General features: G+C 43.3%; 1 protein-coding gene across 2 annotated transcripts in view; it reads right to left on the bottom strand.

The window, feature by feature from the left end:
• The window catches only part of SYNE3 (spectrin repeat containing nuclear envelope family member 3), a 61,867-nt gene that overhangs the window by 40,947 nt on the left and 6,401 nt on the right, over positions 1-14,519 (bottom strand). The gene's annotated exons all lie outside the window — the stretch shown is intronic.

Below are 14,519 nucleotides of genomic sequence, written 5' to 3'. Positions count from 1 at the left end.
GCTCTGTTGATGTCTCTGTTCAGAGCACAAGCTCTCCACTGCCCAGACAGCTCCTTTGTGCCTGTACAATAGAGCAGAGCCATCCTAAGCTCACCCCTAGGACTGCTGGACTAAACTTCACTAATAAGGATGAGCCATAACAGAGCACCCTGTAGGTCAGCTCCACTGAAGTGAACAGAATAAGAGCCACTGCCATTCAATGGGTTTGGATCACATCCTACAATACTGCCAGCCAAGCAGCCAGTATTTTGTGGAAAATAAAATAATCTTCCTCTTTGTTATTTATCACTGAAAGATTTTTTCAGGACAAAGTTTGAGACTTAATTACTGAACCCAAGTTTTTTGTGCAGAATTCAGTTCCACAGAGCCCCTCAGCTTCCATGAAACAATTCATGTGGAAGAAGTGCTCAGTGTGAGAGGCAGAGCATGGCTCCTGGTGAAGCTGGGCCAATGGTGCTTTGCAACCACCACAGCTCTCAGCAGCTCAGTCTTTACAAGAGAGAGCCATCACCTGCTCACAAGCAGAAAGCTCCCCACCAGCCTGCCAATGTTCCTCTCCACAAGGTAAAAGGATTCATGCAATATTAGAGGTCCTTCCCTGCAGCTCCCAGTCAGTTTTCTTCCACACTGGACCAGAGAAAACAAAATGTCAGCATTCACAACAGTCTGAACTGTTGCTTCCTGGCTCTCAGCAGGCTTTCTACTCAACAGGTCCCAGAACAGAACAAAAGAATTGCAGAGCAGCTACTGCACCACTCATGGGGACAGCTGGAGCAGAGGATGGGGTCAGAGCTCCTGTGCAGGTCAGCAGAGTTGCATTTTCATGAAAGATGGAATTCCTCCCTAAGTGAGACCTGTCAGACAGGTCAGCATCTAAGGCTGTAGCTCTCAGAACCTGAGAGTAGCTTTAGAAGGAGTGACCTCACCTTGAAAAGTTTTTAAAAATAAAACAGGATGTACTGGATTTAGTGAGGGTGGTGTGGCATGGACAGCTACTCCCTCTCTCCAATATAAAAACATGACAGGATATATAATTAAAGCTAAAATCATTGACTTACATCACAACAGTGCTAAAGAGGAAGCCAGCTAATGGAGCAATGTTATTTTCAGTGGATTGTTAGATAGCTGTGTCCTTCTCCAACTATGAGTAGTTCAAAACTGACATTTCTGAACTACAATAATCCAGTTCTTGGAAAGGAGCACATATCTCATTGCAGCTGAAAAACCAACTCATTTTCACATTGACATTTCTCACTATATCTGGCAGTTGTAGAGGGACTGTCCCCTAAAACTCCCCTAGTTACTTACATACATACATACATTTCTAGGCAAACAGTTTCTGAATGCTCAAGTATGAGCTGTGGTGGTTCCAAATTATGCTATTGTGAAACAAAAACTCACAGGGCCTTTGCTGGATAGACCCTGACAAGAAGTGGCAGTCATTTCCTAGGAGAGGTTTCTATTCCTGGCAACTTCCATATCATATTTAAAACTGGCTTCAGTACTCCAGTCATGGAGTAGCCAATACAGAACATAATGTTATCCTAGTCCTATTTTTTACAAAAAGTTGAGGGCAATCTAACATGGTTAAGAAGCAGTGGAAAACCTGCTGTCATCCAACAGGAAGAAAACCCCACTCACACTCTGCCCTCATGCTGCTGCTCTCTGAGCACAAGGAATTTCTGTCAAAACCTCACAGTAACACAGCCTCCCCCAACCCACACACAGTCAATCCACGTAAGCAGTCAACACAGGAAACCACAAAAAAAGTTATTTCAATATTAAGAGCACCAGCTTGCAAAGGAAGAGAAACACTTTGCTACTCCAACTACAGGCAATAAAATGTCATTGACTGATTTTGACCAAGCAATTCCTGTATCTAGTACCAAAAAGATTATTAATTTTAGCATGGACTCAATGCCCAGATGGATTTCATAGTGGTTACAATCTGCAATATCTGACATGGGTTTGGGGTGCCTTTGAGACCTCCTGTCCTCCCTCCGTGCAGGGCAGCCAGATGCTGGCTGAAGCAATCAGCTACAGTGCCTGACTTTTGCTCTGGAACCCTTCCCAAGCACTAACAGCATGGTTTATACCTGCAAGGTAAAAGTATGATTTCTGACTTACTCTCTGCTTGGGAGGAAGAACAACTGCTGTGTTTTTGAGATATGGCAAGATCTGTAACTCCTTTGCAAATTCTTCTAAAGCTGGGACTAATGATTAGTGGATAAAAGTTAAGCATTCAAGAGCATTCACCCCATTTCTCTTGCATCATTGGAACTAAGAGATTGAGCAATACTTCTGGACCCTGATCAGCACAAAAAGGACAAAGGAGACATAGTGGCTCCTGGAACAGAGCTAAGCTGTGGAGCTGGGCAAGGCCACCATTCACACACCAACCTGTAACAGCAGCAGCCCATTTGGGACACCTGTAGAGTGGTACCTGTACAGCCCCTGTCCCAGGCTCAGCCTCTGGAACCCACTGTGCCATGGAAAGTCTTCCCTTAATCACCAGCGAGATCCTCTGAGCAATTTGTACAAAATTGTTTTTCTCACAGTTATTTTCAAACGCATCCAGCTGTTCAAAACCTCCTTCCATTTAATGCCACTTGAATCAGTGTATTAATTCATACTGGGGAAAGCACATTCACACTGCAGAAATCACTTGGCATCTCTATACATGTTACTAAATGAGGGCAATAACAGTGTGTAAGAAATTCTGGCATAGATAATGAGATGCTGAGCAAAACCAAGGTTTATTTGTCCAGATGCAGGAACAGTTTCTTGGCAGAGGTAATGAAGAAGCATATTTCAGGGTGTGAAACAGAACTGACCCAGGACAGCTTCTCCAGTATATCCACAGGTTACAAAAAGCACACTTTCCTGTTTTTAGCAACAGGAAAATGTAAGACAGGTTACCTGCAGAAAACTGTAGTTGAACTTCTCCCACAAAAGTACTCTTCCTGCTTTCCCTGAATCATCCCTGTGACCCCCAGAACATGGCAGTGTCTGGGTAGGCACACACACATTTCAGTGCCACAAAGGGACCATGGCTCAGCCTTTGTCCAGCTCTGCCAGACCCACTGCACACCCACAGCACACCCAGGGCTTGCTCTGCTTTGTCTGAGGCTCAGTTACATGCACAGGACAGCTGCACCTTTGGAGGAGGGAAAGGTGAACACCTGACACAGCCCACCCTTGTCTCAAGTCAGCATCACTCCTCTCCCCTCTCTCACCCAAGCACAAAACCTTTTAGCAAGGAGGGAAGTCAGAGTACTCCCACCACCTCTCCCCAAATCCTGGAGAAGGAAGGGGCAGCTGGAAGGATGCTGGGGGGCACACACACTGTACCCCCAGGTTGCCCACAGGCTGAACACCACAGCATGAATTAATGAGATCCAAGCAACAGCAAGCTGGGTTTTGCTTTTAAAATCTGCTCCAATAGTGCTGGGCTGGGCTGAAGAGATGCAGAGGCAGCTTTATTTCAGCTGTGGTCCTGGAACCATCTTGCTGAAGGAGCAGAGAAATGAAGTAGCTGACTGCCCTGCATCATAGCTCTGGGAGCCAGGGACATCTCTGGGTTTCCACTGCAGACCCAGACACAGACACAGGCAGAGGTCACCCTTCATGTAACCCATGTGGCACTCACTGGGCAACTTCTCTGAGCAGTTCTCCCTTAAGTACAGCCACTGCAAGAGCCATGCTAGTGCATCTGATAACTCTTCTGGGACATGGCAAGACTTATTTAATATTTGTAATACACTACTGAGAGCTTTCAAAGTTATTTTGCAAGTGTAGTGTCTTTTTCTTAGGATTGTCCTATTATTTTGCAATGTTTCTTAATGTACTATTTTCTCTCTGCCAGTCATACTGGGGGTTCTGTTTTTTGGTGTTTTTTTTAAATTTAAATCTCTTAAAACATTTCTTACAACCACTCCCATTTTACACATTCTTTTAAGCCCTACATTTATAGAACACAGGCTTTAAAATTGTTTCAATATATCTTGGATTCTTATATGCATGTACTACTTGACTGGTTTCCAGAACCCAGTTCTTACAAAAATAAAAGTACAAAAATGCTCCAGGAAAATTCAAACCACTCACCATTAGGGAGACTATTTTCCAATTATTGAAATACTTCCAACTTTTCATAACCCTTTTCATTTGGTTCTGGGATTGAATGTGGAAAAAAAAAAGATTTAAAAAAGCCCACTGAACTGTATCAAATTTTAGACAAATGTATGAGTGTGGAAGCAATTTTGGTTCTGGGAATTGTATCTGGGATAATTTAGTAACTTTTCAGCTTCCCTAGACACTGTAAAGGGAGCTCTGAGGAGGCACAGAGCTGGGAGCTCTGTCTGCTTCAGATTGGAGCAGAGGTCAGGAGCTGGCACAGACCACAGAGCACTGACCCTGGCCTTTCCAAAGCTGAATATTCTTGGTCTACTCCAGGAGGAGCTACTGTGAATTTTGAATGCAGCCAGCCTTACCAGCCTTCTGAAAGCCTCCAGGACAGCAGCTGCACTCATGCAGAGCCCAGCTAACCTGCCCAAGTAGGTACAGAAGTTCTCAAGGTTTCAAATAAAAGATGTAGTTATTTCCAGCATAATCTTTGAGAGGCTCAAAACATAATCCCATCACTTTGGCCATCTTCCAACACAGCCCTCTCCTGTGTTGCTGACAGTGAATGCTTATGACAGTCAGCAATTGCTTGTCCTAATTAAGGAGCTAGATTGTGAATAGGGGCTTTTGGAATAAACACATCCATATCCTCATTACAAGCATCCCCTTCACCCAAGGAATGCATCACTCTGAGCACATACAGCACCATCCATATCACAGCCTCTTTCTCTCCCTCACAAAACAATCCCCAGGAAACCTATGGCTACTGCAAGGCATTCTGCCACGACACGGTCACACCTGACAATATTCTCTTTGTTACCAAAAACTGAAAAGCAGAGACATGTTCTGTGCAGGCTAACTCTCAAAAAAATGCCTGATTTTTTCCAGCCATTTGTTTAAAAACTGATTTCAGACTTTGGTGAGAGCCAGTCCAAGTGGGATATCTTTTTGCTTCCTAAGATTGCTGGGGGGAAAATGTAATTCCCATGTCTAAAAAGCCATTTCCTTAAAAAAAGGGGATTGAAATTTAAAAATAGTTTTATACTTGAATAGAATCATAGCACACAAGTAAGACAGAATTGAGTCCTGGGGCCATCTTCCCTTCTAGGGAATGATAATCAATAGATCTGATCACAGCATTTTTATTTTTTATTTCAGTCTTCAAGTCATTTGGAAGTAAAAACAGTGAGGACTCTTAATTACAAGTCTGTCCCCATTTCCATACACTCCACACACAAACTTCTGCATTTCCAGGTCACTCTAGGAGACAGGTTGGTCTGCGATGATTCCATTAGATAAGTAACATGCAGGGTTTAGTTCTGGTCTACAACCTTTTTTTACCATCAAGGAGACAGAGTATCTGCATTAGATAGCTGTCTGGTTTAGATTCTGCTTTTCTATTCCCACATTATTGAGGTATAAACAGTCTTTAGAACATTTATTCAGTCAGCCCTCTTGGAAAGTAAGACTATCCTTTCCCTTTTACAGATAACAACTTGGGTTCAAAGACACTTTGTTTCTTGCCTCTGAGCAATAAGGAAATACTTGAAAGGACAAGAACAAAGTCGAAGATTCTGTTAATCAATGCTGCAGAGGGTGATTTTCAGCTTCTTCTAATCTGTACCACTTCAAGTGTCTGCTGAGAAGCAGATATCTTTTTAGTGACTTTAAACTTAATGACAAGAGCCTTCATTTTCCTAGTTACCATTCACAGACACTTTAGTCTGGGAAATCACAGGTTTAACACCTCTGCTCTACAACTTCAGGAAAGGTTCTTCAGGTCCAGGGAATCTGATGGGAAGATTACCCAAGAGATATCTGTGGGTTTACCAGCAATCTGCATCTTGAGCAGCTGGGGACAAGTTCTTGAGTAGATTTGGTTTCAACTTTTGTCAGCTCCCTAAGTTTTACCATCAGTCAGCTGACAAAAAAGCCCTGCAAGCCAACAGCATTAGTTTCACAGTCTCTGGAGACTAGAATTTATGTATTCAATTATCTCCCACTTGTCCTCCAGAGAACTGCATGATCCCTCAGTACTGGGCGCCAGTCACAGCACTGATATACTGATAATAAACCCTTGTGGTATCTGCTCCTTGCCAGAGATCAGGGAACAATTCAGGAATGATAAATCATTCCTCTTTTGCTGATCATATTATTGTGTACAGACAACCCCATTTTCTCAGAGGCGTGGTTATCCCTATTGGCCAAATATACTTTGCAAATTAGTTTTGCTCTGCAGACTATTCCCAAGTAACTCTTCCTGGCAATCCTTCATACTCCAGCTGTGCTGCTTAGCTTTGGTTTGGCATCAGAACCCCAATGAGAAATTGCCCATCTTCCCTGGTTGGCTGGGAACAGCTCTCCCTGTTTGAGTGCAGTTTGTCACATGGCAGCTCCCAAGGGCCAGTGCCACAATCAGGACTCCAGAGTGTTAGGCCACATAGGACCGGTGAGCTGTCACAGCACCCTGGCTGAGCAGAAGTGCCCTACAATTAAAAGGATAATACCTCTGTCCCAAAGAGATTACAGAGGACAAGACAGAAGGGGTTTGGCAATGAAAGAAGGTATCAGTATGTACTCAGGGACATGGAGTGATGGAGGGAAGAAAGGGCTGTCACAGACTTCGGCTGCATTGCCACTGCTCTGTGCAAACTGCAGTGCTTCTACCCCCTATGCCCTCCACCCTGGAAGCAGAGATACTCAGGAAGAGACTCTCAAGCCCAGCTGGAGCATGTGGCCTCAGCATGGGCTGGATCTCCCACCAGGAAAGAGGATTCACTGCCCTGACCCACAGGCTGTGGTGGGACAGCCTGGGTAGGAGCCCTGCAATTCCACAGCCAGTCATGCAAGAGAGGGGGCACTTCCAGGCAAGGAGCCATACCAGAGGTGGGATAATTCACCTTCTTCAGGAATTCTCTGTTCTGAAGTGGCCCACAGTTGTAATATGAATGCTCAGGGCTACAGGATGTCAATCTGTCTGCAAGTCTGTATTCTTTCCTATTCCTCACCACTGTTTCCACATCTGGATCTGGAGGGGGTTTAAACATGCAATTTTTTCCCCTTACAAGATCAGTGCTAAAATATTTTTTGACTATCATTTGACTATTCCACCTCTGAGTGTGTAACTTGGAGCAATAAGCACAGGGCTTTTAAACTCATAAATCTTTAGAGTCAAGTATATACCGGAAATATTTCTTAGAAACTTGCAAGTATTTTGCAAGAATGCTCTAAGGGCACTGGTCTTTTGTCCCATTTAGAACAGCTGAAGGACTAACTCTCTAAAACAAGATTTCTCAGCTATATCTTTCAAAACATTATCAGTTCAGTTATGCTAATGATTTATACAGCGAAAGTGAGACTTATGGAGTTGGAAAAAAATTAGCAAGTAGGACAATACTAATTTTAGATACTAAAGCTGTTGATTAAGAGCTATTTTCTTGGGATCAAAGCATATGGTTAAGGAAAAATTAGCAGATTTTAATTTGCATGGAACAGAAAGATCCATTTATATAAAGAAGGAGAAAAATCACCCCTGAAAGAGATGAACACTTGCAATGCTGTCAACAACATACAGGAGGCTATACCGAAACAGTAAATAGCCATACCTAAACAGTCAGCACTCTGTACATAATTAAAAGTACTATTTGCATTAATCTGATAATATCAGGCTTTATATTGCAAAACAGCACTGGTTTGTGTTCAGAGAAACCCACAGGCAAACAAGGCCTGCCTGTGTCCCAAACAAAACACACTATTGGAACTGTCAGCAACCTCATCCCAGAAACAAAGTAGACCACTGCAAAACGTTGGTTATGAATTAATTGTGAGTGGTTGAGAACATTTTTGGAATTGAATTAAACAGGCTGTGTTCTCGTGACTCATTTTTGCCTGAAGAGTTGCAGTTTCCCGTCTCTGTCCCCCTCCCACAGTGGGAGCTGCCCAGGCGCTGTGGCCACATCTGGGCTCGGCCTCACTGGGCCTGCAGCCGGCCGGGACTGGTGGCGGGGAGGAGAACGCCGTGTTAACAATCCTTTATGGCTGATCGGGACTGAAACCCTGGGGTCTGTAAACCCAGAGGGGTCTGAACCTCCTCCTGCTGAGATTCATCAACCCTCAGGCAGAGTGAGCCGGCAGCAGGAGCCAGCAGTGAGCCGCGTTTGTCGGCAGCCGGCCCCCAGCCAGGGGAACCGGAGAGTTAAAGCTGCGATCGCAGACACTGACAGCGCTGAGCAGCACGAGTAAAGCCAATGCTGCTGCCCCTCACGAGCAAAGCCATTGCTGCTGCTGCTCCTCACGAGTAAAGCCTTTGCTGCTGCTGCTTCTCACGAGCAAAGCCATTGCTGCTGCTGCTCCTCACGAGTAAAGCCATTGCTGCTGCTTCTCACTCCTGTCATTCACAGCAACTGCCTTTCAGAAATGGAGTACTACGAGAGACCAAAGCTCTTCTTTTCCTCACAAACGCCTGAAGAGATCAGGCGGCTGTGCTCCATTCGGACCCCAAGGGGGCCTCAGGGCGTGCTGCTCCTCAGCAAGTTTGAAAATTCCACCCTAAATATTATGGGACATATCCCTGGTGTGACAACCTTCACAGGGGTCCAGGGATGAGGGAAGAGATGAGGATCTGACTCCATGTTTCAGAAGGCTTGATTTATTATTTTTTTATATATATTATATTAAAAATATACTAAAAGAATAGAAGAAAGGATTTTGTCAGAAGGCTAGCTAAGAATAGAAAAAGAAAGAATGAATAACAAAGACTTCTGTCTCAGACGGAGAGTCCCAGCCAGCTGACGATGATTGGCCATTAATTACAAACAACCACATGACACCAATCACGGATCCACCTGTTGCATTCCACAGCAGCAGATAATCAATGTTTACATTTTGTTCCTGAGGCGCCTCAGCTTCTCAGGAGGAAAAATCCTAAGGAAAGGATTTTTCATAAAAGATGTCTGTGACACCCTGGGGCTGTCAGAGAGCTAACACAGAGATATATTTAGAGCAACAGGGGTCCCTATCAGCCAAGGGTTGGTACACACACAGGCAGACATAGCACTATGCATTCTCAAATATTTGAAAGAAGGAAGAGGTATAAAGCTATAGACTTGTTTAACCCAAGTAATAACAGAATTCTTCTGCAAGAAGCAATAGACATCATGGCACCTCAACTTTAGTCTAAAAGAAATAAAAATATCTCCCCTCTAGTCTCCAAAGCTATCTTCTAAAGATAACACAAACACCTGCTGTACTTTAAAGGCATTTCATATCACTGAAATTTTTCTCCAGTATTTCCCTTTCAATTTACAGATCAGGGCTCAGCAGGTACCTTGCAAAAGGTTGATTAATAAAACAGGAGAAGCCAGTTATCCTCTTCCTGAAGGAAAATATGTCCAGCTCTGATGAGGACAATTGCTGGAGCACCACAGAGCAGAACCTCCAATGACCTTGTTTGGGTTCAATGAGCACAACACAAGCAACAGGGTTTGTGCAAACTATGCTCCCTAGCTAAAAAATAAATCTGAATTTCTTTAGTCCCCTTTTTTACCTATTGCATACCCCCAGGTCATGTTTCAACAGTTACGTGATCTTAAACTGAAACCTCAGGGATCTCAGCAGTCCCAGTTCAGCAAGCATTTTGGGGCTGTACAAGCTGATATCATGTCTTGAGTGCCAGCCACACTCCCAGCTCCCAACAGACTCTCTCTGGTAGCTTCACCAACTGTCCCTTATCTCCAACCCTTCTGCTGCACACCGAAGTTGGGATATTTTGGCTTCCTTTCTCCTGCCTTACATCAAGGAGCTCCCCATCCAGGCTGCTGCTCACAGAACAATTTATCAGGCCTCATTTCACTGCACTGGGCCCTCACCCTTGGGCCCCCACCCTTTCCCCCAGCACTGTGGCAGCAGGCAGGAGGGAGGCGTGGGCTGGCTCTGGAGAAAAGCGCGCGAATGGGCTGATCTTGGCACCCTTCACAGCTGGCTGCTGCCAGAACCCTCTGTCATGGCTCTCCTGCAGCAGGCCACTGACTTCTAGTTCCCCTTTCACTAGAGTTCAAATCTGTGAAATTTCAAGACATTTGATATCTCTAACACTTCCATGTCTCTGAGAAATTTAATGCAAAGCAGAAAATGAGTGCAAAAGTTATTAAGAGCCAGAAGATACAGACACATTGCCTGTCACAACCATCTCACTACATTATGAAATGAAAGTAACCTTGTAAAAGCCTTACCAAAATCCTGGGAAATCTGGTAAAAAGGGTAGGTGAAAGTCTGTGGTGATTCCATCAAAGTTTCCTGATGGCTTCCCAGCATGGCAGCCCCAACCCAGCCTGGCCTCCACTGGCTGTTAGAACAGCAATTCAGCACAGTTGGCAGCACAAGCAAGTGTGGCACGAAGAGAAACCAGTGGCTTCCTCCTTACTAATGTAGAGGAAGCACAGAACTTCCTCTCTGCCTCCTCCCGTGCTGCGGGAGTGAAAGAGGAGATGGCAACCCAAAGATATATCAGTGCAGGAAAAAAAATAAAAAGAGAAAGAAAAGAAACCCAGAGCAGGGCATGCTGCCACTGTTTAAAACGTAGGTGAGACTTAAATAGCAATAATCCCCAGAAACTATCTAGTTCAGGTCATCAACTAACAAGCTGGTTAATTCCTGTAAGGATTAATGCTTGAAATTATTATGCCTGACAGATGTTTGCTGAATGGCAACTGAATACACAGGATGGAAGCCAGCAAGAAGTAAAAGTGCAGACAGGTACGTCAGAGCTGCGATTTTACAAATCATTAACTCGTGCTCTAATATAATAATAATTTTCCTTATCTTCCACTTCTTTTTTACTCTCAAGGTCTCTAGCAGGAAATTCCCTTCACAAACTGACACACTAATCTAGATTCTGCTCTCAGTTACAATCACGCAAGACAAAAAGGAGGTTAGCTGATATTTCCAGGAAATACCTCTGCTGCACAATTTGGCTGAATGGAATATACTTTGCAGGCATTACCTGTCCCTCATGATGGAGCACATGATGAATTTTCCTTCCCTAATTCCCTAAAACTATTGGAAAATATAAAGCAGCATTCTCCCTTGATTAATTAAGATCCTGCTTTTAGACATTCAATAAAACCCACTGGTTTGGTCTATCTAGCCCACTACCATTTGCATCATCCTAATGGTGTACATCTAACACACTCCAGGACCAAAACAGGGGCCACTTACTCAAGTTGGTGCAAATGCAAAGCAGGTCCATAAGGCCACAATCTCTCAACCTTTTTAGTTGCTGTATGCCATACTTTATATTACACTGAGCAGCATTTCTAGAATTACAACTAATATGGAGGAGAGGTGGAGAAATCAGTGAAAGCAAAACATGGGGGGAAAAAGTTGGTTTGAATTCTACCTCCAAATTAGAAGCTACAGATAAAAACAGGGATAAAGCTGTGAGCCTCTTCATCCATTTTGGAACCAGGAAGCACAAGGGAAGAGCATGGGGAAAAACTGAAGAGAGGAACAAAGATTAATGAAAACCTAGTGGAAGAAGAACAGTGGAATAGAAAATGTTTATCAAGCTAACCTGTGAAGTTTCTAATACAGAGAATTAACTGAAGACCAGTAGCCTCAGAGAGGCTGTGACCCCCATGTGCAGCAGTGACCTCAGCTCAGCCAACCAAACAACATTTCAGTAAAAAAAACCCAAGAGACAGAAGAGGAGGAACATCTTAAGAGTTAGCAGTGCTGATTGTACCTCTAGAGAGGGAACTGATATATCAGCTATTTCCAACTCTCTTGTTAGCCTTTTGCTAACATGAATGATCCTTCGAACTATATGAATACCTCAAATCAGGATAAGAACATCTCAAAGGACATGCAGACTAAACTATATGATGCCTAGGGGATGTAAACTGGAGATTGGTCCACTTATCTGAAAGTCAAATCATGGTTGTTTTAGAATTGTGTTGTTTGAATAGGGGGTTTTAAATGCCTATAAGGGAACCCCTTTATCACTTTTCCCTTGCTCTCTCTCTCTTGTGGTATATCCACAGTCACTGAAACTTTGCCATAGTCCCACAAGAAAAATTAAATTAATATTTTTAAAAAAAGCACTGAAACTAGTAGTACTGAAGAAGCAGAGCATATGTGCCTTACATCAGCTATGCACAGCAGCTCCTAAGGCAAGGTAAGAATCAGTCCCTTTGGATGACTGATTCAGAAGGCAAAGGAGCTCCCCTGGTGAGCACAGACAGCCACAAGCTAGAGGCAGCAATGAGAGGACCAAACTAACAGTGAAAAATGCAGCATTCCCACAAAACTTTCTGTAAGTTAGTATCACAACATGTTTAAAATATATAAATACCACATTACCACTTGAGCATGATTTCCTTTAGAGTGAACTTCATTTTTTCGTATTTTTTAAGGAAACCAGGTTCAGCAAAATATTCCAAATGTCCTCACAGCATCTGATCTCCCATTCTCTTTTTTCCCACATGAAGAAGTCCATTTTCAGTTTCAGCAAGGGATGAAACTTTTCCCCACTCTTCTGGCCAGCTATCATTTCTGTTGCGGTAGCAGAAAGCATTTGAATGGCCCCTCCTTCGGGCTGACATGTCTAAATTCAAAGAGGGATTCTGTTACATCTGTAACTGTGGTAACATCTGCTGCAGCTGTAACTCTTGTAACACATCTGTTGGATGATCTCAGATTACCTGGCAGCCCGTGGGCACTGAGAAGGAAACATTTCTGCAAACCCAGTGCAACCCACCGAGTTAAATGACTACACTGCCCCACCGATTAATCTCCTGTAAGTGATACTCGGGGCAGGGTGGCCTCATTGCCCACTAACAGTCTGCATCTTCAAGCAGGCAGGGATGTATTTGTCCTCTAACTGCTCAGGAGACAGACTTCATCACCCCAGCAGGGCTGCAAGGGTTATAAATTACAGTGTTGTCTGAGCTCTGACAAAGAGCTATGAAACCCCTTAGATAGATTTTTATACTGCTGCTCTGTTTCCTTTCTTCAACCATAGCAACTGTGTTATATATTCTTACTACTCCGCAGAACATATTTCTAACTATGTTTTAGTTGTGAATTAGAATAATATGGTGTGTAAAAGGACTGTCAGAGCAAGTGCTTCTCACCAAAGAATCTGGTTTGGAATTGCTGTGAAAGGACTTTCCAGAAAAGAAACACATCAAGCAATCAGGCTGTCCTGAGTACTGGGCTCAGAGGTACTGGCAGGGATAGCACAGACAGGTGTCAAGCTCTTGATCTCTCTTTCTGGTTTTACACAGTTTCGCTCTGTGTAAATCATGAATTGTTATGAAGAACCTAATCATTATGCAGAGCCTAATGATTCAGGTGTCCCACCTGGCAAGCTGAGCATCTTAAAGGTTTGGCTCTGGCTCCATCATTATGCTCTGTTCCATTCAGCAAGGAAAACCAACCAAAAAAAGTATTTTGATTAACCAGTTAGCATTAAAAGAAACAAACAAAAAAAAATTTCAACTCACACACCAAACCCTGAAAAATGTCAGATCTGATCTGAACAAGACTAAAAGAACCAAGAAGTAGGTTAGCTGCTGATACAGTTGCTTAACTGAGAAAAACATCTATTTGCAAATCCCCAAACTAAGGTGTAACCTGCTAGTAGCAATAACAGCACTTCACAAATACCAGTGATAGCTGACACAGGAAGGGCACTATAGAAAACAATAACCTGCAGAGCACTGAAGCACATCCAGGCAGATTCCTCAGCAATGACTAACTAAAATAACTAACTAACAATTCAACAATAAAAGGACTTAAAAAAAAAAGGTGGGGGCTGTGACACTTTAAGTATTGGGATTAAATGTGCCGACATAATTACTTATAAAAGTGGTTTTAATAAACACCTTCAGGTCTTTCATCAGACTGCAAATACTACTTCACTCTGCAGACCAGAATGACAGCACCAGCTCTCCTCCATCATGAGGTATTCACAGAATCATGGAATGGCTGAGCTTGGAAAGGACCACTGGAGCTCATCTAATCCATCTCCCTGCTCAGTCTGGGTCACCTAGTAAAGAATGTTACTCAGGACTGTGTCCAGATGGCTTTTGAGTCTCTATATTATCACAATATGCAATATCTGGACAAGCAAAGATCTGAAGGGAGAAATAAAGTAACACTGAAGGCAAAAATACCATTAGGGTGGCTGGTAGCTCCATCCCAAACAGGAATTTCTCTTTGTAGAAAAAAACCAAACAAAACCAAACCAATCAACTAAAAGAACACCCCCAAACAAACAAACAAGCAACAACAACCTAAACAAACAAAAAATAACCCAAAGATGCTTGAAATATTTTCCTTTTTGTTAGGCTGCAGACATGTTCTGTATATTGGCATTTCACACCAGCAGCTCAACT

This window comes from Zonotrichia leucophrys, chromosome 5, assembly GCF_028769735.1.
Source record: "Zonotrichia leucophrys gambelii isolate GWCS_2022_RI chromosome 5, RI_Zleu_2.0, whole genome shotgun sequence".
Classification (NCBI taxonomy): Eukaryota; Metazoa; Chordata; class Aves; order Passeriformes; family Passerellidae; genus Zonotrichia; species Zonotrichia leucophrys.
The sequence above is the reverse complement of the archived record's forward strand: the minus strand, read 5'-3'. Positions and strand labels throughout refer to the sequence as shown.